Raw genomic sequence first — 24,449 nt, forward strand, 5'->3', positions numbered from 1 at the left:
CTAGCAGAGGGAGACCTGTGGGCCGTCCGGCAGGCTCGCAGAGGGAGAGCTGCGGCCCGTGGGCTTTGCTCGGACAGGGAGAGCTACGAGCCGTCGGCTCGCAAAGGCAAGCAGCGTACTAGCTCCCAGAGGAAGAGCTATGATCTGACTCGCAAAGGGGAAGCAACAGGCCAACAGGCCAGCTAGCAGGCACAACTACGCGCTGATGAGCTGGCTCGCAGAGGTAGAGCTGCGGGCCCACAGGCTCACTGGTAGGGGAAGAGCAATGGGCTGACAGGCCTTCTAGCAGAGACACAGCTACAACCTAACGGGATGGCTCGCAGAGGTAGAGCTGCGGGCCCACAGGCTTACTGGTAGAGGGAGAGCAACTGGCCGACAGGCCTGCTGTAGTATAGCATTTTAGGACCCTAGTGTAATTTTCCAGATTCATGCCCTTATATAGGTATAAATCACCATTTCCTTATATAGGCATACAGATCACAACTATATTTAGACATAGCTCATGCAGTCCAAATATGGCATGGCTACTTCCACTAGTTCCGAAAATCCACAACGATTTCTTGGAAAACTCGGCTTCAGCAGCTAGGGACTTCCCCTGGCTTGAATATTGATTTGTCCAAGAACTCATGGAGTTTTCAAAGAACTGAGACTCTTTGATGATGTTATTATGTCCACCTTTACCTCAAACTTGGCACCTTCAAAGTATAAATATGCCCAAACTTTCACAAGCAAACACACGGTGGTTTGGAGCAGTTCGACTATCTACTTGCCCGACGCATCCTGCTGCAGCAAGTGCCGAAGGAAGCCGACCCTCCAGCAGACGCACACAGAGAGACGCTGTCTTTTCTCTTGCCGAGAAATCCAGCTCCAGTGTTTCCAAGCTACCCTTGTGGGTTGTTGGGAAATCGAGTCCTCAGACTGACCTTCTTCATTCTAAACCACGGTACGGAGCTGATTAGACCCTAAGAGAAATCTTAGATTGATTCTTGACAAAGAATACTAAATATATGCTACACCTCACTTACTCCTTACCTCAAACTAGACTTAGGTTAGGTACATCGGGGTAGGCATATTTTAGATCTAGAAACCATACAATGTTTTTACAATATTATTTTATGATACTCTTCTTACTGTACGCCTTATACTTTGCAACCAGTATCACGATTGTAGCAGTTCATTTCTTCTGCATGAGAAAGAAGACTGTTCAATTAATACTTTTATTGAAAACGCCCGTCTCTCTATTTCTCTGCACCTTTGGTGAAACGAAGCATGCATGAATGACTGAGTAAAATATCTTTCTTTTGTTTCCATGACTCTGAAGATCAGTTTTATCTTGGGGAAACAAAGTTGTCATGTTTATGCGGTTGTCAGAAACTAAATCCCTTCTGGTGAATTCGAGAAAGTTTCTAGTGACCTCTGAGCTAGCAAGCACTCACAATTAAGTTTAATATTTTCGATAGCGACCTAGTAGACATAAGTCCTACGTCACATCTATAGAATATATTATTCCAATGCGCAGAACCTATTGGGAATATAGGAACTACACTGCACTGCTAGCAGAGACACAGCTACGACCTAACGGGCTGGCTCGCAGAGGTAGAGCTCCGGGCCCGACGGCTCGCGGACGCAGAGCATCGAGCAGACGGACTGCTGTGGGTAGTGTTTTAGGGTTTAGGGTAGTGCAGTGGTGTTTGTGTAGTGTAGGGGGTCGTGCTGGTGGTACATTTAGGGTTTAGAGTAGTGCAGTGGTCTTTGGGTAGTGTTAGGGTTTAGGGTAGTGAGTGGTGTTTGGGTAGTATAGGGGTTAGTGCTGGGGGTAGTGTTTTAGGGTTTAGGGTAGTGCAGTGGTTTTTGGGTAGTGTAGGGGGTCATGCTCAGGGTAGAGTTTTAGGGTTTAAAGTAGTGCAGTGGTGTTTGGGTAGTGTAGGGGGTGGTGCAGGAAATAGTTTAGGGGGTCGTGCTGGGGGTAGTGTTTTAGGGTTTAGGGTAGTGCAGTGGTATTTGTGTAGTCTAGGGGGACATGCTGGAAATAGTGTTTTAGGGTTTAGGGCAGTGCACAGGTGTTTGGGTAGTGTAGGGGGTCGTGCTGGGAGTAGTGTTTTAGGGTTTAGGGTAGTGCCCTGGTGTTTAAGGTAGTCCAGTGGTGTTTGTGTAGTCTAGGGGATTGTGCTGGGGTAGTGTTTTATAGTTTAGGGTAGTGCAGTGGTGTTTGGGTAGTGTAGGGGGTCGTGCTGGGGGTAGTGTTTTAGGGTTTAGGGTAGTGCAGTGTTGTTTGTGTAGTGTAGGGGATCGCACTGGGGGTAGTGTTTTAGGGTTTAGGGTAGTGCAGTGGTGTTTGGGTAGTGTAGGGGGTCTTGCTGGGGATAGTGTTTTATGGTTTAGGGTAGTGCAGTGGTGTTTGTGCAGTGTAAGGGATCACGCTGGGGTAGAGTTTTATGGTTTAGGATAGCTCAGTGGTGTTTGGGTAGTGTAGGCTATCCCGCTGGGGGTAGTGTTTTAGGGTAGCGCATAGAGGTGGTGTTTGGGTAGTATAGGGGATCATGCTGGGGGTAGTGTTTTATGGTTTAGGGTAGCAAAGTGGTGTTTGGGTAGTATAAGGGATCGTGCTGGGGTAGTGTTTTAGCATAGCGCAGGGCTGTTTGGGAAGTGTAGGGGATCATGCTGGGGCAGTGATTTAGGGTTTAGAGTAACACAGTGGTGTTTGGGTAGTGTAGGGGATTGTGCTTGGGATAGTGTTTTATGGTTTAGCGTAGCACAGTGGTGTTTGGGTAGTGTAGGAGGTCATGTTGGGGTAGTGTTTTAGGGTATAGGGTAGTGCAGTGGTGTTTGTGTAGTGTAGGAGATTGTGCTGGGGTAGTGTTTTAGAGTTTACGGCAGTGCAGTGGTGTTTGGGTAGTGTAGGGGTCATGTCGACGGGCTGACTCACAGAGCTGTGAGCTGACGGACTGGCTTCTAAAGGCATAGCCATGACCTGGTGATGTGGGGAGAGGCATCGTGAAAGGGGTATCTCGCACAGACAGTGCTGCAGTATATTTTCAGTGCTGCCACGCAGAGGTAGAACTACGTACCCGATAGGCAGCATGAAAGTGGTTTCTCGCACAGACAGAGCTGCAGAATATTTTCAGTGTGGCCTCACAGAGGTAGAACTACGGACCTGATGGCTTGTAGAGGGAGAGATGCGAGCTGCAGGACTGAGTCACAAAATGTCTGACAGCTCGCAGAGCTGCGAGCTGGCACACTGGCTTCTAAAAGCATAACCGCGAGCTGGTGATGGGGAAGGGACCATGAAAGGGGTATCTCGTGGAGACAGAGCTGCAGTATATTTTCAGTGTTGCCTCGCAGAGGTAGAACTATGGACCCGATGGCTTGAAGATCGAGAGATGTGAGCTGACGGACTGAATCACAAAATGGCTGCCAATATTTCCTAGTATCAACCGTTCACAGCCAATCAGCCGCAAGCTCGTGCTTGTAACCCCTCAGCCAATTAGATGTCAGAATTCTCAAATATCGATATCTGTAAAATATGATATCAAAAACTACTGAAAGGATTTACATCTTTTAAACAAAAGTGTGCTTTCTGGGCCAAGACCTTTCTCTCTGCCAATTTTGGCGTTATTCCGTTCAGCAGTTTGACAAGTAGCCTTGTCTAAAGTTTCCTATGGAAATTGCATTGAGGAAACATGTTTGGGACCCTCATTTTTCTCAGCCCCCCTTGACCAATCACCCCCAAACTTTCAGGATAACATCTGATCAAATATGAGAAACTTTTTGGAAAATTTCGTAAAGATGCTAAAGTTATAAGCACATGAAAAAATGCTTTTCCTATGGAAATGTGGTCCTAACTATAAATACCTATTGGCGACCGCCAGTAGGTAATACATATTTATTTATTTATTTTAAAGATATTACTTACTGTGCCTGAATATTGTTATACAAAATATTTGTCAAGAATATTGGGATTTCAAAAATATCATTGACAGGAATATCGAAAGTAAAAATATTGTTTAAGTGTTGTTTTCAATATTGATTTAGAAAATATTGCTTAAATTATAAGTGCTATTTTGAAAGTGATTTACTGTAGTGTTTGATTCTATGGGCCCGATGTAGGTTGGTCAGTAACGGCCAAAAATCGGTATTTTCAGCCGTTACCGATCGGTAAATAGGCGAATGGTATGTAGGGGGCATTATTTTACCGAATCGGTAAAATTACCGATTCGGTAATTTTACCGATTCAGTAAAATAAGTAATCAGTAAATTTACCGATTCGGAGCCACCCATATGTAGGTCGGACTCTACAGAGTCCCAAGAGCCTTAACAAATCGGTATTTTACCATCAAATCCAATTTGATGGTAAAATACCGATTCCGGTGTGCATGCACATGTGTGCATGCACACCTATGCCATGTGACAGGCAGACCTGCCCTTAGGGCAGGTATGCCTGCCACATGGCACCCGTGCCTGTTTTGGGGGTGCCAGAGGGTGTCAAAGTGACACCCCCTGCACCCTTGTGTGAATCGGTATTTACCAAAGCCCATAGCAATGAATGGGCATTACCGATTCGGTATTTACCAAATCGGTAAATACCGAATTCATCCGATTCGGTATTCCAGCACATCTGGAATACCTACATGTCGGACCCATAGATTTACCGATTTTAAATTACCGAATCGATAAAATTCCGTAATTTAAAATCGGTAAATCTTTCCTACCTACATCTTGCCCTATATGTTTATTAATTTTCTTATTTGTATTTTTAACAAGATAATTTATTAATTATAAAATTGCTGAAATTTGTGTTTTAAATGTATTAGTGCATAAATAAATCGATGTGGACTTTTTTTAGCAGCCGTATAATTTATTTTTTAGGGTATAAGGGTGGGGAGATTTTTAAGAAGTTCATTATTTGCAAATGTAATGTTCATTATTTTCATGATATGCAAATTAATTGTGTATAATTGGTAAATCTATATTGTTTTATTCATATTTTTTAAAATAATAATTTATAATTAAAATAAATATGAATTATCTTACATTTAGAAAATACATTTTATTTTAAATATTAAAATACATTTTTAACTTCAATAAATGTTTTTACAATTTATAAATATATAAACATTAACTATACTAAAATGAATCAAATGTAACCACTTTAAAAAAAATGACATTGTATAATTTTTGGGCAAAAATACATTATTAAAATATTTAAAACTTTTAGGTTGAAACATGTAATGCCATTGTAAAAACATTTTAATATGTGTTTATTCTTTTCAATTTTATGATTGTACATTTTGGATTATGATTTAAAATTGAGGGATGGTAGCAAATATTTTAAAATATATGTTAATTTCAAATAGAAATAAAAAATATTCATTTATATGTTAATATTGGCATTAAGAGTCACTTTTGGTTTATAATAAACTAAAAATGTTTACTTTGATTTCCTTTTTTCGGGTTTCCAGGTGCTTTTCTATTTTTTTTATGGCTCCCCGATACTTTGTATTGCTTCAAGGGATGTCTATTGGATTTGTTTTATATTTTCTGCATTTGGGGGCTGTTTGGAAAAACAAATTTGCGTTTTTGGTGGGATTACTCTTTTTGACTACATGGTTAGAGAGGAAGGTCTGGAGCTACAAACTACAAAAAAGGTACGTCATGTTTATTTTATTTATTTTGGATGGGAAATATTATATAAATATGATGTGATTGTTATTTGAAAATGTGTGGTTTATGTGTTGTATTTATTTCACGTAATCGATTTATTTTGTTCTTTAAGCATTTCAGTTGGTGAGGTTTAGATTTTTTAATTGAAATAAGTTACCAACTATTTAATTTTCTCACTCTTATTTAACATTGCATTTAATGTTTAGACTGATGTAATAAGATATGTTCATTATATATATAAAAAATGAATTTTGAAGTTGGTTTCGCTTTTGGGCCAGTTTTGTAGGGCCTTTGTAGGGTAATGTTTTTTTTATTATATGCTTTTGGCTGTTATTTTAAAGGGCCTGACTACGAGCTTGGAGGTGCGAGGCAGCGTCCCACCGTCCCGCTGCTGCAGGGCAACACTCAAACGCTGGCTGCCCGCCAGACTACGAGTTTCCTCATTGTCTGGCGGTGCATTTGGAAGAGCGACCGCAATTGGGATACCAAACCAAGGGCCTGATTAAGATAGCAGCCCGGCGGTCCCACCACCATCGCAAACAAGGTTTCCGCCCACCACATTATGATGGTGGGTGAGCGTGTGGTGGTCGGAATGCCCAACCGCCACGGATCCGTCCTTCGGAGGTGGAGTAATGCCTACAATGGTAGCGGTGCCTACCAGGCACCGATGTAGGCATCACGATGTTCCTTTCTGCCAGCCCTTTCATGGCGGTGAACCAGCCAAGAAAAGGCAAGCGGAAAGGGACTTTGGTGGCCAGTAGCCAGCCCCCTTCTTCCCTGTCTCTCAGATATGGGTACTGGGGGCCATGTCCTAGCACTCTCTGGCAGTCACCACATGGTATGTGCAGTGTCCCTATTTTGCATAGCAGTGCGTGCTGCAGCAGCAGTACCCATTGCAATGCAAACAATAGGCATTGTGACCGCTGTGGTGGTGGTGACATCATTATGCCTATGTTGGGATCACCGACAGCTTGTCTGTTAGTCCCGATTCCTGATAGGCTGCCGCCATCCTAATCGGGCCCTAAGTTCTTGCACTGCATGGACTAATAAGTCCATGCCATGCAGGAACTGAGCGTGCATGCAGACCAGGGTCACATCATGCACCCCTATGGTCTGAGGAACCAGGGGACCTTGTAGGGCTCCCTTAGTTTCCTCACCGCCAGCAGTTTCATGGTGTGAACACCGCTATGAAACCACTGGCAGTGAGGAGACATATTATTCTTGGCAGCCTGCAGGAGCCCTGCCAAGCACACTGCAGTCTCACATTGCAGCGCCACCAATAGGGAGTGCCATGGAGGTTCAAACGCTGTAGTTGTAATACGGTGGCTGGACCACTGGTGCGGTGGTCCCCAACCGCCACCGCAGCTCAACCACGGTTCAGTGCTCCGATTGACCGCCAAACTCGTTATCAGGCCCTAAGTAATCCACTCCTTTCCTTTGTTGTTTATGGAGAGTTGGACTTCCAATTATGCCTTGTCATACATTTTTTTGGTTTATTTGCTAAGTTTAGGTGCAATTTGCATAACAGATTGCTCCATTGTAGTTGGTACCTTTGGTCTTTCTTTACTGCTTCCATACATTTACAGAGTGTAGGTTGGATTCTGCCGATTGTGGATTGGAAGACATTATGATATAGTTGCACTGTGTTGTTTGTTTTGGCTTCATGTGCCAAGGTACTGTCATAGACAATCCACCATGGTATTAGGAATTTGGGTTAGAGTCTGTTTCCGGAGTGATGCAGTCTGCCAATCTAAGTGTCTCAGAAAAGATCGATTAAGGATCTTAGTTTTTCTTCATTTTGCTTGTAGAAAGGGCTATCTAATGGTAAATTGTAGTGGTTCGCTACCTCTGTGACAGGGACATAGGATAGTGCTATCATTTATTTTATTTGAAAGGAAAATTGTAGCAAATTCTACACTTAGGGCCTTATTGCGACTACAGCGGTCCAGGAGACCGCCATAGTCACTGTGGCGGTTCGACAACCACTGCACCGTGGGACCGCCTGCAATATTACAACTGCAGTGGTAGCACAGACACAAGACTGCCACAACCGCCAGGGAACCATGTTCCCTGGCACTTCTGCAGTGTTCTGAGGACTGCCATATGCCGGGCGGTCCCCTGAGACACCGCCAAACATATTATGACTTTGCTCACTACCAGCGGTGTCATGGATGTTCTTCGCCCATATTACTGTTGGCGGTGATGCATGGGGGTACATGCAGGGGGGCCTTTATTTATTTTATTTATTTTTAATATTTATAGAGCGCTGCATATACCCACAAGCGGGGCATAAGTTGTGCCCCGCTGTCATTCTGGATCCCCAATTCCAGGACGGCATGGACATGATAGTCCATACCATACTGGAACACACTGTGCTAGACCATGGCACAGCCTTTCTAAGGCACTCCTATTAGTAGGCATAATCCAGCAGACAGTGGACAGACATCTTTGGTGGTACTAGGGCAAGGCAGCGGCATGGCGCCCCGCTCCTGGACCACCAAAGTCGTGTTCAGAACCTAAGGGGTTGATTATGATTGCAGAGAGACTTACATTTGCCTGCCACCCTATCGGAAAATGGAATGGCCCGACAGGGTGTTGGAGGTCACGACATAGGCATTACAATGTGACCACCACCACTGCGGTTGCAATGCCTAAATTTTGACTTGCGTAGGTACTGCTGGCTGCAGCATACACCGAAATCAAAAAAGGGGTCACTGCACATATCCCTGCACTACGTGACAGGTACCATGTAGTGCCTGCCACTATTGCAGGGATATGTCGGGGGTACCATAGGTGGCCCCCAGTGCCCACAGTTTAGGGCCAAGGGGTAATGGGGTCTGCTAACGACTCCAAAAGTCCCTTTCCACCAGCCAGGCAGGTTAACCTCCCTGAACAAAATGTTGGAAAATGACATTTTAATCCCTACGGCGGTGTCTGGTATGCACCACCACCATGGTAGGGACTTCAACCCCCTCCACCGAAGCGGCGGGCTCAAGGAGCCTGTCAGATGTGTGGTGGTCAGTTTTTCCAACCGTCATCCCTCCGCCCAACATCATAAAGGGGCAGGCAGTGAAAATGGTTCCCATGGCCGTGAGACTGCCACAGACAGCTTGTTGGTGGCAGTTTCACAGCCAATGTAATCAGGCCCTGAGTTCAGATTGTTGGAAGTGTCTCCATATGCTTTGATTGAAATGATTGTAACAACCTTGTATGGCTGTGTGGGGGTACATTTTTATAATAGTTTGAATCATGACTTGTTCAAAGCCTATGATACTTTTTTATGGTTAGTAGATATTTGTTTAATGTGGTTTTTAAAGGTCTTATTTTGTTTATTTGGTAGTAGGGCATATATAAAAGGGATATTTGTGTTTTGATATTCATCATATATGGTGTCTATCTGAGTGAATGGTTTGGGACACATTTTGAAGGTCCTATCCATTATCATGGTTTAGGGCCTAATTATGAGTTTGGCAGTGCAGGAGCTTAACCGCCAAACCCATGTACAAACCGCCCACCAGATTAGGAGTTTTCTCCTCTCTGGCGGGCGGGTCTTTGGCATTCCCAGGGCAGTGCCTATGAAATAGACACTGCAATGGGAACGCCAAAGGCATTACCTGCATGGCATTGACTGCTGCAGTCCATGCCGTGCAGGTACTGGTGTGCATGCAAGCAAGGAGGCGCATGTTTTGCCCCCCTTGGTGCATCCACATGGCGTGAGGCACAAAGGGGTCATGTAGGGTCCCCTCTGTTTCCTCACCAACACTCTTTAAAGCCTTTAGTTTTAGCAAGTTATCTGCTGTAGAGAATATCAGGATTTGTTTATCATTGCTTATGCTCTCATATTAAAATAAAGTTTCCTCAATATGTATAATTATAAAATGTTCAGTGTGAGAAGGTCATTCCTTTTGCTCTGATCACCCCCTTTTTTGACTGACACTGGTGGTAACGGACTCTGACAGTGACCCGTGTGCTCCTAACCAGGCCCAGGGTTAGTACTCTGATTAAAAATATATTTGGTCATCAGTTGTTATTACAATGGGCACTGACAACCTACCTGTAAATAACCCTGGGCAGAGTTCGCGTAGTCGCACTACGCGGAATTCCACAAATTCGCAAAAAAACTCTGCTAGCTTCGCGGAGTTCCGCAAGCATGCTGAGTTGCTTGTTCCACCCGTTCGCGATGCGTATTTCCTGTTTAGAAATGCGTATTGCGTGCACCACGCGGTCGCCAATGGCTGTGGCCATCTTGTTTTTTCACTTTTTACTATGGTTCTGGGCCTCTTTTTCTATCATCCCTATATCTTTTCAATCCTTTGTTTCCAGAAACTTTTTTTGGGATCTTTTTTTATTTATTATCTATCCCTCTCGATTCCTGATTGAATATTGTTTGTGTTTGTTCCTACTTGTTGTATGTGGTTTAGTGCTTTTTTCACACTTTTTCTATTACTTGCTTTTTTAATTTCTTTTACTTACTTTCTTACTTCCTACCTTTTCTTTTACGCCCGCCTGCCCAGAACCATGGCAAAGAGCCTTAACAAAAGCAAGGGGAAGATGAGTGAGAGTCGGGACCTCCTTCCTTGCAGATGGCGGCGCCCACAAGGGGTGCAGCCACGGGTCTTATTCAGTGAGGCGGAGGTGGCCACACAGTTTTCTTTTGTCCAGAGCTACCTTCCCTTAACCCTGGCAGCAGGCGGTAGGCCTGGGTCCGGGTACGGACTCCCGGAGCATCAACAGCAGTTGGAGATGGTGCGCCTGGCAGTGTTTCGCTGCTCTGGTGTCCGGTGCAACTGTAACCAATTGACACACCGGTGGTCCGATATCCTGGACCGGGAGCAGTACCTGCTGGACCTGCTAGGTGTTGAGGTTCCGCCCAGGACTTAGTGAGTGCTAATTATATGACTATTGTGTTCTTCTGTTCTGTGTTATTACGAATATTATTTTTTTCGCAAATAGCTAACATGCTGCTGCTGCTTACATGCAGGTAACTTATGTTTAAAAATCTTATTATTATGTGATTGCTACTTCCAGACAGGTACTCGTGCTCAACATTAATAACTAATCGTACTTGTTTGCACTCTCTTGGGCTGGTTATGTATGAGAAGTTAAAGAATTTAGGTAAGTATAGTGAGTGAATAGAATAGCAACCAACTAATAGTGTATGCAATATGCATGCGTCCATCTATCCTCTCTCTCACGAAGAACCCCGAAGACACCGGACTCAGCTTCCAGGAAGGAACGAAAGATGTCACATCCTGGATGAACTACAGCTGCCCTAAGCTCAGCTTGAGAAAACAGAGGTCCTCGTCCTGGGCCGTCGCCTCCACCTGCTTCAACTCCCTCCGCATCCTCCGCAAGACCTTCAAGTGGATCCCCCGAAAGCAGTCATAACCAGCAGACTGGACTACGGTAATGCCCTCTACACCGGAATCTACAAAACCCTGCTACACAAGCTACAAACCATCAAGAACACTGCAGCCAGACTCATCCTCGGAGCCCCACAACAGAAGCACATGACCCATCACCTACGAGACCTTCACTGGCTCCCCATTGGGAAGAGAGCAGCCTTCAAGCTATTTGTAGTAAACACTATCTTCACTGTTCCTCTCTGGCTAGACAATACTTCTATACTTATGACATCATAGAATGCCAGGGTGTCTCTCTAGTTGATTGTACCTCTCTATTCCCTGTTGTGGCAGTTGGTCACCTGAGGCTGAGCTACCAACAGCGAGCTCCTGGTGGGGTTTTCCTACCTATCTACATCATAAAGTAATCTATCTGTCTAACCTGGAAGGAACCTGAATAAAGGATCTTAACCTATCAAGCGGACTCCTGATCCTCCTTTACCACAGTTTGGCGACGTGCACCCTGGGCGTGTGTCTTTGCTTTGATGTCTCCTGTCTACCTGCGTGAGAATTGTTCTGCTACATCAGCAAGTTGTCTGGACTGATTGTCTACAAATCTGATCATTTTTATGTGCAAAAAACGGTATGACAGCGTCTTCATCTTTGCAAAAAATACAACAGCGACATTGACAACTGGTCCTTCAGTTCTGCCAGTGTGTTTGTCAGTGAGCCTGCTGTTGCCCTGCTACTGTCTGCGAGTTTACAACGTTGGAACAAACTCAAGAGTGTCCAGAAAAGCGGTGATGTTGAAAACAGTCTGGCAGCGTCTTCCTCTTTGCAAAAAGACAACAGCGTCATTAACAACTGGTCCTTCAGTTCTGCCAGTGTGTTTGTCAGTGATCCTGCTGTTGCCCTGCTACTGTCTGTGAGTCTACAACGTTGGATCTAACTCAAGAGTGTCTAGAAAAGCGGCGATGTTGGTGAGCTCATCCGCTTATTTGTTCTAGTGTTATCCACTGACTGGGAGTACTTTGCCAGCTGTCGCTGTGTCTTATGGTGTCAAGAGTGGCATTTTTGGTGAGCCGATGCACATGTATACAAAAGCGGGAGGGAGAGTTGTGTTTTACTGGTGTGTGAGGCATTTTTCTCCGCTCATTGGGACACTCAAAATGTTGCCTCTGCTCTACGGCAGTTTAACGGATGTCTTTCAAACATGCCACGAGCACACACCTCGCGCATTCACTCAACGCGCGCAGTCTTACCAGCTTCATGATGCCTGCACTCCATCTTCAGTGACGTCCGCCTTCTCTGCAGTGGACGTTTTGGTGCACGCTTCAGCCGAGAGCCACCCTGCTCAGCGTCAGGGATGCGTGCCGCCATTTTGCCCTTTGATGTTTTCTTTTTTTTGGCAGTCTTTACTCCGGTGTTTTTTTTTCTTGCCATTGCTGTATTGTCCATAAAGTTTTGCGGACAACAAATCACCCGCTTTGTTTCAGTGACTGAGTATTGCGAGTAATGGTCAACGAAGGTCACTATGCTCCTCACAAAGTCCACAAGGAGTTGCCTGGTGTTGCCTATCCAGCAAAGACAACGTTTCTGGAGCTGTCGTGTCTGTCTGGACACCGGAATGGATAATTCATAGACCCGCAGCTCTTCTTGTGGGACTAAGAGCAAGTTGACTTTATGTATTTCCACTTTGGCTTATGTTCTATCCTGGTAAGGTACAAGTATTACGATCCAAGTGATGTGGTCACTGCGCAGACAACAAATTGACGTATGCATTAATCTGTGTAGGTTTTAGAAGCAATCAGTTACCATGCTTTGTGGTTAGCCCAGTTTTGAATTCTTCTTTGGGGAAGTTAAGTGTGTGCACACTCAAACGATTCAGTTTTCAATTTAAGTTGGTTGGTTTACAGTAAGTTTTCCCTATAGCTCATGAATATTGTGTAGTGTTGCATGGTCTGTATTCTCACATAGAGTTTACCCGTTTATTAGGGGAGGTGGTGTTTTTGTGGGTAGCAATGCCTATATCAGTTTCCAGTATAAGTTTACTGCAGTGTACCCTACTTAGGGGAGGTGGTGGGATCTTGTTGAGTGGTCAATTCTCATCCAGTTTTTTTAAGGTTTGTTTGGGTAGTCATGCCCCTTTTCGGCTTCTTGAGTTTGCGTCATATGTTTGGTGGTAGTCCATGCCCCATTTGTTCCCAGGAATATAGTCCTGTGGTGTACCCTACTTAGGGGAGGTTGTGTGTTTGAGTGGGTAGTCAATGCCATTTCTATGTGTTTTCTGCAGTAGTGGTCTGTGTGGGTAGTCCATACCCATCTCTTGTCCCAGGGTTATAGTCTTTACTCTGTGCTGTACCCTCGTCTAGGGACGTTGGTGTCTATGGTAGTCTATGTCTTGGTTGGTTGTTCGGGGATGTTGATGGGTAGTCAACACCCATAGTAGGTTCCATAAGTATTTATGGCTAGTCCATGCCCCTTTCCCCAGAGATTTTGTTGTTTACTCTGCGGTGTACCCTTTTCAGGGGAGGTCATATGTTCACTTTGGGTAGTCAACGCCCATAGTATGTTTTTAAGTTTTAATGGCTACTCCATGCCCTGTTCCCAGAGATATTTAGTCTGCTCTGCGGTGTACCCTATCCAGGGGAAACTTTGTTTTTTTTTTGGGGTAGTCAATGCCCATGCTGTCCTGCAGTGTAACATGCTGTCCTGCAGAGTACCCTTCTCAGGTTCAAAGTCTCCTGTTATTGATAAAGATTGTGTTTACACTATGTTTTATCTGAGTCTACCTTCTTGTTGCTACTGGCCAGGGCTTCATTTAGGTAAGATTCGAGTTACATTCTTGTCATACATTAAGTGTTTACATTTCTTCATCAAGGGTTGTGTTGAGGGTTGCTTTGGTTTGTCTTAAAACCTCGCTCTTTTGTTAAGGAGAGGGGATGTGGTGTATTATGCCATAATTCTGATGTCATAATGCTGAATCTTTGTTCTTTTCTCGAATAACAATACCTCATGGTAAAGTCATCTTCTATTGTACACTACTACTTTTCGTTGTTCTAAAATGTGTACTTCCTTGCTGTTTGAGACATATGAGGTATTGTTACTGATTTTTCCTTTGTTTTGATATTACTCTATAAAGAGAGAGGATATGTAGTAAACACTATCTTCACTGTTCCTCTCTGGCTAGACAATACTTCTATACTTATGACATCATAGAATGCCAGGGTGTCTCTCTAGTTGATTGTACCTCTCTATTCCCTGTTGTGGCAGTTGGTCACCTGAGGCTGAGCTACCAACAGCGAGCTCCTGGTGGGGTTTTCCTACCTATCTACATCATAAAGTAATCTATCTGTCTAACCTGGAAGGAACCTGAATAAAGGATCTTAACCTATCAAGCGGACTCCTGATCCTCCTTTACCACACTATTCACACACTCCTGGAAATCCCTCCACAACATCGGACACAAATACCTCAACGAAAGAGTCTCCTTCCACATACCCAAAAGGAACCTCAGCTCTGCCGACCTCACCTTGGCAGATAATCCGCGCATCTGCAGAATCAGAGCAGGCAGAAGAGCCTTCTCCTATGTCACAGCAAAGACCTGGAATGAGCTCCCAGTCAACATCAGACGCTCCACCACTTAGCACACCTTCCGGTAGAGCCTGAAGACCTGGCTCTTCGACTGATCCGGAGCTGCACCCCTCTCCCGCCAGCACCTTCAGACCCTCACAGGTGAGTAGCGCAATTTATAAACCCCTGTTTGATTGATTGCATTAATAAGAATAAAAATGCAGACTTAGTAATTGGCCCATCAAAGGGGGTTTGAGTTGAGGAGGGATGGATGATTGGGAATGAGTTCGTAACTTAGTAGAAACGAATATAATTTTTTTGCAATTCATTCGAAAGTCTGGAATAGGTATGTTTAGGATTCAGGAATTGGAAATGAACTGTGGAATAATAATAATGATTGGATGGTGGTCGACTGCAATACTAGTCGACTACTACTTGTGAAATAAGTCGATCTTTAGGTCAATGTTATTGCAATTTTTAGAGCAATTATATTTATCAATTTAACACAAATCATTTTTTGTCTCTTTAATTCTGTCTTACATGATTAGCACCCAGAGGCAAGAAGAAGACTGGGTCAGCTGGCAGTGTGGCGGGTGCAGGAGCTGGAGGGGCCCCCTAGGAGCAGCAGGAAGCGGTCTCAGACGCAGATGGCTCTGCTGCTGGCTCCCGTAAGTCCTCCTGTTGTTGTTATATATATTAATATTTCCTTAACTTTTACCACTCTATTTTTTCCATTTCCTAATTAAAAAAATTCTAAAATCCTCTTCAATCTATCTGTTTCTAAATTCTTGGTTTTGCTATATTACCTACTAAGTACTAGTGCTAACATTATTTCTAATGTCTGTTTTTTTTACATCAAATCAAACTGCATCTGACTAACCTCTGCTTTGACTTTGTATTAGTCTGTCTGTAGCTTGCTTTCTTCTGGGTGTCACTCAACTGTCCATCTCCCCTTATATGTAGAGTGCCTAGTAGTGGTACTGTAAGACTCAGAGAACCCATTGGTCCTAGGCTACTACTAGTACGAGTAGCACTAATCTGCAGTGCAGATTGCATGCCCAAGTAAGGTATTCTCTGCAGGTTTGTGAGATGAGAAGGATTTAGTTTATTTTACTGTCTCATCATGCTCAATCAGTGATGGTGGTCACTTGCGTTGGACAGGACACCTCAAAGTGGTGTATTTTACTTTTTCTAATATAGTACATAATAGGACTTTTTTTAGTAGCAGCAACTGAATACTGTGCACCATGGCTGGAAGGAAGTATGAGGAGCAAGGACAGCACCATTCATTTCCAACTAAGAGAGACCTCATGTCCACCCAGTTGGCCACTCTTTCTTCTTTTCAAAAAATTATATGCACCAATAGCTCAAGTGACTGAGTACAGTCCTTTAGGTTGTCCTCTTCTTTTTTTTAACTGAGTTTTTTATAGCGCAAACTTGATCTGAAGGGGTATCAGAGCGCTTTACATGAGCACCCGTTGCGTTTACAGGAGGACAAATTTATTTTTGTTAGGCACGGGGAGATTAAGTGATTTGCCAAGAATCACAGGATGTTGCCGTCCTTGCCGAGACTCGAACCCTGTTCCCCAGAGGTCGACCGCTGAGGCCTTTCGGCCAACTCTTCTTGAGAGGCTTTTCAAAAATTGCTACCAACAATATGCCCAACCAGATATTGTGTTTTGATAGGATATACTGTCTACTCTACTCTAGTATCCAAATTGTAGATAGTGATGTGTGTGGTGTATTTATTATTAATTATGTATTTTCTATCTTGCTAATGAAAAACATAAATTGGGGAGGCGCATATGGCATCTAAAAAATGTGAAATGTATTTTTCAGGCATACTGACCACCAGTAGCGGGGCCAGCGGTGAGGGCCATGCCACTCCGGAGGGAGCGGTGGATGCAGCAGCTGCAGGGGGTGAGCCAGTAGCAGTGTTGGGCAGTGGCAAGTCATATTCCTTACTTATTGAGAATGATGAATACACACGCTGCAAAGGTGTACACTCAGTACTAGTAAACTGCTCTTCTGCTGAGTCTAAATTGTTGTGAACACTGAACAGTTGAAGAAGGCACCCTATACTTTGCATTAGCGGCGGGGAAGAGTAGGTAATGGCCTATTCTATTCTATCTTCAACTCAGCAGAGACAGTTTTATGATGAAGACAAATAGTCAGACCACATGTATGACTGGCAGAGAAGGATGCATGGGTGAAGGAAGGGGCATCGGGAAGCATATGGGTGGCAGATGAAGATTAGAAAATAGGATGCATGGGTAGTTGAAGGATGGGTGAAAGGTGAAAGAGAAAGTAGAAAGGATGCCTATCTGGGTGGGTGAACCTGTATGGGTGAAAGTAATCCTCCGTGGAGTTTGAGGGGTCAAACTCTAAGGCAAGCAAAGACGCATGGGTGGTGGTTGGTTATGACAAATATAAGTTGTTGGTGAAAGCCGGTTTATGATAGCCATGTTTGGATGGATGGATGCCTGGATGGTATCATAGATAGTAGGTGAAAACAGAGTCAGACTGGATGAAGAGAATGTAAAAGAAAATTAAATCGTGCCTGAGTACCAAAGCCAAGGGTGAAGATTAAGAATACAATAATAATAATGCTAGAAGAGCAATGCACTGATAAATAAATAAATAAATCCTGGGAAGAACAAAGACTGTTTTTTTCAAGGTTTTTGATTTAAAGGTTTGAGGTTGTACTTGTATTTCAGAATGGAATACTCCCTTGACTCACAGTAGTTTGCAAGCACAACATATATATGACTATTATTTACCCTACTCACCCATCATTGATCACCTCCCTCAAACTCCGAGGCCCACTTCCGCTCCAGTCCCTACCCATGTAATTTTTGACTGTGTCAGCCACGGGTGGCCTATCGGCTGCATGGTAACTAACACTTAAAATCAATGGGCAATCGAATCTGTTGCCAGTGTGGCCGATATATATATATATATACTTAGAGCAGAAGAAGATCCTCGCCCTGCCTTGAGTTTGTGTTGCTTTCACCACATCCGCCCCAGCAAGTGAGAGATCTATAATTGGTGCAAATTTAATTTAGTCGCACACAGCCCAGGGGAAGAGGGTTAGGGTTTGATGAATGGTTGGGAAGAAGTACTTGAGGGAAAAGTTTGACAAAGACAAACACTACACATGGACAACACACAATCTTCGCAGATGGCCATCATAAATCTGTTTTCGTTGATGGTTAATGATAAGTAGTAATAGACTAGTAGTACAGGGCAGCAGTATATTGTTAATTATTATGCAATTGCTTTGCCAGTATTCTTCCAATACTATTGGCCTTTCACCCAGTAGGACCAGAGCTCCTGATGGCTGCATGAAACAAATGTTTAAATGTTGCTCAAATATGAATTTTATAAAAAAAAAAGACAAGAGGCGTTGGGCAAAACAGGAACTGTTGCTTTAATTAGACCCTTCGGCCGGCAGCACAGTTACAGAAGCGGGTCTGATGACTCAAAGTATAATCAAACCTGAGCGCAATTTTATATACTTTTTGGGTATCGTAAAAAGACTTCCAGTGAACCTTTTTTGATAAAGGAATGCAGGCATTGTCTGTGGAGTCGTAAATAAGGCCCCTGATAACAAATGCAAATGGACCTTGATCTTGTGTGGACACAATGCGGGCCAGTGGGTAGCATGTCCAGATGTTCAGCATGAGGGGCGGGTGATCACTTTGTGTACTGTGTGTGCTGTGTCCTTATTGGCCATGGGTTCCTAACTTTGTGTGACATCGAACTTTATGATGTTTTGGGGAGCGTACCCATGCAGCCATGCGTGCTTTATTGGTGCCAATCTCCCCTAACCATTGTTGTGTCAATGAACTTATCTGGGGATGAACCTGAGTTTCCTGTTCACACGTTTGTCTGTCGGGTATGTGCCACCCCACCTGTGACCTGTCAGTCCATTACACCGGGACAAGGCTGCAGAGCCTGCCTGACCACGCATTTCTGAATCTGGGTTGATAGAGAGGTCATGATGGGTGAATTTGTTAATAGTGAAGCGATTTAGCCTGAATATGCGAGTTTATTATTGTAAACATTGGCATCGATGTTATCAATATTAACAAAACAAAGGGGAAGATGTAGTGTCCCGTGAGCCTGTAATGACCTTTGTGGCTCCTGATGGACTCCGTAGAACTGTGACGTAAGTATTAGAGCCTAGTGAATTGTATGCAGGTTTAGAATGTTGAGTTCGCAGTTACATGCAGAAGAATAAAGATGTGCTATACTAAGCTCCGTGTGTGGCATAGTCATTGGTGAGTACCCTGGCTGAGGAGGAAGCTACAAGGAATTCTTATGTTTTACATGTTGTGATCCTTAATTAATGTTTCACTATTGTAAGGCCTATCACATAGATCATCAAAGTGCTATTCTGCGAATTTCTAATTGCGAAAAATAGCGAATCGCAATTTGAAAATCGCAGAATGCATTCATGAAATCCGACTTAAAAATGCGAATCGCAATTGCCCGCAATTTCCGATTGCGATTTTGCCACAATCGCTTAAATTTCGCAGAATCACCCTTTTTCCATGTTGAAATTGCGATCTCGCAATTAGCGATCTCGCAATTTGCGATCTCACTAACTGCGAGATCGCAAAAACGGGAAGTCGCATTTCGAGCCCATTGATGACATCACTACCAGGAAGTAGGCTTTTCCCTCCCACAAACAGATCACTGAGCCAGACAGTGGAAGCAGCATTGTGAAGAGCTCCACAACAGTTATTTTGCCGCACCCCAGCAGGACACATACCACCAACATGTCCCAGGAAGCAGCAGGGAGCAGTGGCCAAGGAAGGAAGAGAAAAATAAAGTTCTCTGAACAGGAACTTGAGTACCTCATGGAGGGGGTCTGTAAGGACCATGGACGCCTCTTCGGCAAGGACTCCCAGAGGGTGCCAGAGGCAGACAAGTGCCGGATCTGGCTGCGCATCCGCACAAAAGTAAATTCTGTCGGGGTGAGCCAGCGGTCAATCGACGACTTGAAGAAGCGTTGGTACGACCTCAGAGGTCGTGCATAGGAGCGCATTGCGGAGAGGCTTGGGGAGCGACTTGCCACCGGTGGAGGGGATCCAATTGCCACAGCCGACACTCCATTGGAGGACCTTGTCGAGGACACCCTCCTACCAGAAGCCTGCATGGGTGTTATTCAGCTGGACTCGTCCCGACCCAGCCAACAATCACAAGGTAAGTGCCATGAGACTGCGACCCTGTCCCCTAACAATGCCCATGACTCCTGAGCTAGCAATATGACATCCCCAGTAATGCAGGCCATGAACACCTGAAATGCTCCATTGCATTGTGGTAGTTGTAGCGTAATCATAATTCCCCAGATAGCCCAACACAGCCAGACCTGTCAAATCATAGTAATTCCAAAAGCCAGTCAGGGAAAGCAACCCTGCATGCATGTAGCAACATCTCATGTGCAAGATACATATCATTAATCATGCACCCTTGTACATCGCAGGTGCTGCCGACCAACCCAGCACTGACAGCAAGGCCCTACATATCGAGGAAGTACCGGAGGACACTGAGGGAGAGGGCCAATCTGACCAACAACCAGGTCCATCCCAGCCACCTGCAGTGATTCCACCAATACCCCGTGTGGACAGGGCCACCCCTGCTGCCACAGGTGTCCAGCCACCACCCCAACAGACACCCATGGCAGTTGTACAGGCAACACCACCAGCGGCTAGGAGGCAGACGAGGCGCACAGCCGGAGCAAGATCCCAGTCCAGCGGACTGAGGCGCCAGCAGCGTCAAGCCTCAACAGGCACTCCATCTACCTGATCCTGGCCTGGCCATTGAACGCCGCATGCTGGCGGTACACCAAAGACAGGCGCGTCACCTGGCAGTGATACATATTGAGCTGCAGTAGACTGGCCAAAATGTCGGACAGATGACCGCAGCTGTCCGTGAAAATAGCCAGCTGCTGGAAGCCCAGCAGGACATGACCCGCTGCCGCCACCGCCAACTACTGGCCCGCCTGTTGGACTACACCAGTTTCAACCATATAGTAGGCAATGCTACATCGCAACTTTCTCGCAGATCACTTGCCATGCAGGGGCAAATGGTACAGTGTTGCCAAGATGTGGCCAGGTCACTTGAACTGCTGACAGCAGCAGTGCTCAGCATGCAGCCCACTGCCCATGGTGAACTAGGGGGGGTGATGATGTCAGCGAGGTTGCGTTTACCAACAACAGCATGTCCTTGCCGCCGGTGCCTGAACGCCACCACAGCAGCAGGCCCACAGCAGGATCACGGGCCAACACCGTCCCTCAGGACCCTGAGAGACGACTCGGTGCGTCTGGGCGTAGGTGCCAGTGAGACCTTTAACACTGTCTGTAGGGCCATGCTGGACACCTAAGCAAGCCCTCTACCCCTGCATGGGGAGGTATGAAGCAATACTGTCCTCATGTGACACAAAGGAAATCAAATGCCACAATATTGTGAATTAACAATAACATTTTATGGTCTCACTTAACTCCAACTCATGTCATTATTACATTTGTCATGCATGAGTGCAGTGTTGTGTGAGGGGAATGGGTGCACTAGAAACAGTTAATAGTGATGTGGTTGCGGCGCCTGTGTCCTTCTGCAGGATTTTCCCCGTGTGCATGATGCACATGTGGAGGTGGGCGGTTGTCCCCTTCCGACTCACTGCCAGATATCTCCACTGGTATCCTGCGATTGGAAGCAATGTTGTGGAGTATTGCACACACGGCCACGATGCGGCAGCAGACCTCAGGCCTGTATTTGATGGCCCCACCAGTCTTGTGAAGTATGCGGAAACGGCTCTTCAAAAGCCCAAATGTCCTCTCAATGCAATTTCTTGTGTGTATGTGTGCAGCATTGTAACGCCATTGCTGTGGTGTGGCAGGGTTGAGGTATGGGGTGAGGAGGTACTCACGGAGACCGTAGGGGCTGTCACCTGAAGGGAAGAAGCACAGGGTGAGTGCCTGTTCTGCGCAGATACATGATCACAGTGTACTATTTGGGGGCATTTGTACTTACCTAGTAGGTGTCCTTCACCAAAGTCTCCCCTGGCCAGTCGTGTGTGCATGCCGCTGTGCCGGAATATGAAGGAGTCATGTGTGCTCCCCAGATATTGTGCCACTATGTCCGTGACGATAGTCTTGGCGTTGCACACCATCTGGATATTGAGGGAGTGGTAGGACTTGCGGTTGCGATACATGTATTCCGTTTGTGCTGGTAGGCAGATGTGGATGTGGGTAGAGTCAATGCATCCTATTACTTGTGGGGATTGCGCGATGTTGTAGAAATGCAGCTTGGTGTCATTCAAGTCCTGTTGGGTAGTCAGTTGGGAATGAGATTTAGTGGTGTAGCCGGGTCAGCATTGCCTCTAGGAAACTCCTTAGGCAGCGGGACATGGTGGGCTGGGATATCCCCCCTGCATCAGCGACTTTCCCCTGGAAGCTTCCGGAGGCCAGTAGGTGCAGGCTGCACAAGACCTGGACATGTGTGGGCACGGCATTGGTCCTCCTTGTTGGGTGCTGCATCAGGGGGTCTAGGTCCCAGATCAGCTTGATGATCATTGCCCCATTCAGGCGGTACTTAGAGTAAATTTGCTCATCAGTTTGCCCCAGAAGGGTGATCCGCTGGCAGAATATTCGCTCCTGGATCCTGCGTCTGTTCCTTGCTGCTCGCTGTAACCTTCACCGCCTGACCACCATGTAGAGTCCTGGCATTGTGAGAGTCCTCATGCTCCAGCTGCATGTCCTTAAGTGTGTTTGGTCAGGCCTGCACCTAATGGAAGTTTGTTAAAGGTTTTTTTTTTTGTTTTTTTTCCTAACTGGTTACCACCTGGTTTGGGTTCTCCTTAAATTGTGCGTCGCAAATAGCGATTTTCAGGTGTTTCGCATTTTGCGATTTTACTTGAATAGCAATTGCGATTATTTTGCGAATCCATGGTTTTTCGCAATTTCCGATTCGCTAATGGGCTTCTTCCTGGATTTTGCTAATTACTTTGCGAACTCGCAATTTTTCTTTAGCGATTTCGCAATTTTAGGGTTTTCACTATCATGTATTCCTTTTCTTCAAATTGCGATCGCAATTGCTAATTCGCAGCTATTGTGATCGCAATTTGGCTTCATGAATCTATCTGTATGTCTCCAATTGGATAACATTGGGTTACTTTTTTACATTTAATAAGTGCTAACCTTTTATTGGAATCAAGTCGAAATGTTATGTTTGGTTTCAAATGCTCCTCTTTAATTGTAAGGTTGGATTTTAGATTACAATTTTGAAAATGTCACTTTTAGAAAGTTGTCATTATCCTGCCCTAATGCCATCTAGGAGTTCTCAGATGGCAGGGCTTGTTAATGGTTCCCCATTAAAAATGCATTTCGGGCCATCCGCTCAGGTTGGTGTTCCTTGCCCCACTTATATTTCAAAGGGCTTGCCTGCAGCACACATAAAGAAACATAACCCTAGCTTTTAGTTCCCTAGAATTCTTTGAGCCTTGGCAGGGGAAGGTTCAGTATACACCTGGACCTGCAGTCATTACAAACGAAGGACTGCCTTATTCCTCATAGGATTGCCCTGTTGCTACCCGAGGACTACTGTGGTAATCCAAATGAGAAGACAAAGTAGCTGGTAGGAAGTTTATTGAGAGAAGACAGCTTGAACAACCACCTCCAGCAGAGGACAGGTTATAACAGTTACATGGAGCACATACAGAATGTTACAACAAGAACGTGTCATAACAATTCCAATAAACAATAACAATTCCAATAAGGAATACTACACACCTTCCCCCTTTTAAAAAAAAAAAAAAAAAAAAAGAAAGCACTTAGCAGAGGTAATCATGCAACTTTACAGGAATCTGCTTAACACGGGAACTTTACCTTGAAACTAAATCAGTGACATCAGCATTTTGTAAAGCAGAATTGTTAACATTTCCATCATTGACAACTCTAGAAGAAACATCTTGAGAAGGATCAACTATAGCAGGGATAGGACCATTCACATTTTGATTCTCACATCCAAAGGTATCTAGCATGGCAGAGTAAGACAAATCATCTTTCAAGATAGAATTCTTAGGCCTGTTGTCAGAATGACCCACAAAGGAATCATTATTACCAGAAGATGAAGCTGAAAATTGATCCTCATCCAAATTCAAACCTTTACATAAAGAGACTCTTCTAAAATTCCATACCTTACCCCCTTCAACACGAACAGCTTTAGAAAAAATTTCAGTTACCTTACATGGATCAGACCACTTGTTCCATCTATTTCCAACAGACCTACCAAACTTGACTCGCACAAAATTACCAACCCTGATCTTCCTGCAACGGTTGTTTAAGGATAAGTAGCTGTTTTTCATCTTTTCCTGGTATTTCAAAACCCTGTCCTTTACTTTGTCACAGTCAAAAGAAGCTTCACAAGGCAGCTTAACTTTCATCCACCAAGGAAGAAGTTTTGAACCAGGTTTCCTACCTCTAAGCATCTCAAAAGGAGATAAACCGGTAACTGAATTGGGCGAGATTCGATAAGACAACAAAGTGGCACGTAAGGTTCTCCTCCAATCCAAATTACTTTTAATGGTCAACTGGATGGATTCCTTAATAACCCTATTAAAGCGTTCCGTTTGACCATTAGCCTGGGGATTGTAATTTGACACTCTTTTGTGCACGATACCACACCTTTCAAGAAAGGACACAAATTCTTTACTGACAAACTGTGGACCATTGTCAGATACAATTTCAGCCGGAATCCCCTCCCTGCAAAAAACCTCATCTAGAAATTGAATCACCTGAGTAGAACCAACCTTGTCAACTATCTTTAGTTCTTGCCATTTTGAAAAGTAATCAATAAGTACTAATGCAA

The sequence above is a fragment of the Lissotriton vulgaris genome, chromosome 8 (genome assembly GCF_964263255.1).
Source record: "Lissotriton vulgaris chromosome 8, aLisVul1.2, whole genome shotgun sequence".
NCBI lineage: Eukaryota > Metazoa > Chordata > Amphibia > Caudata > Salamandridae > Lissotriton > Lissotriton vulgaris.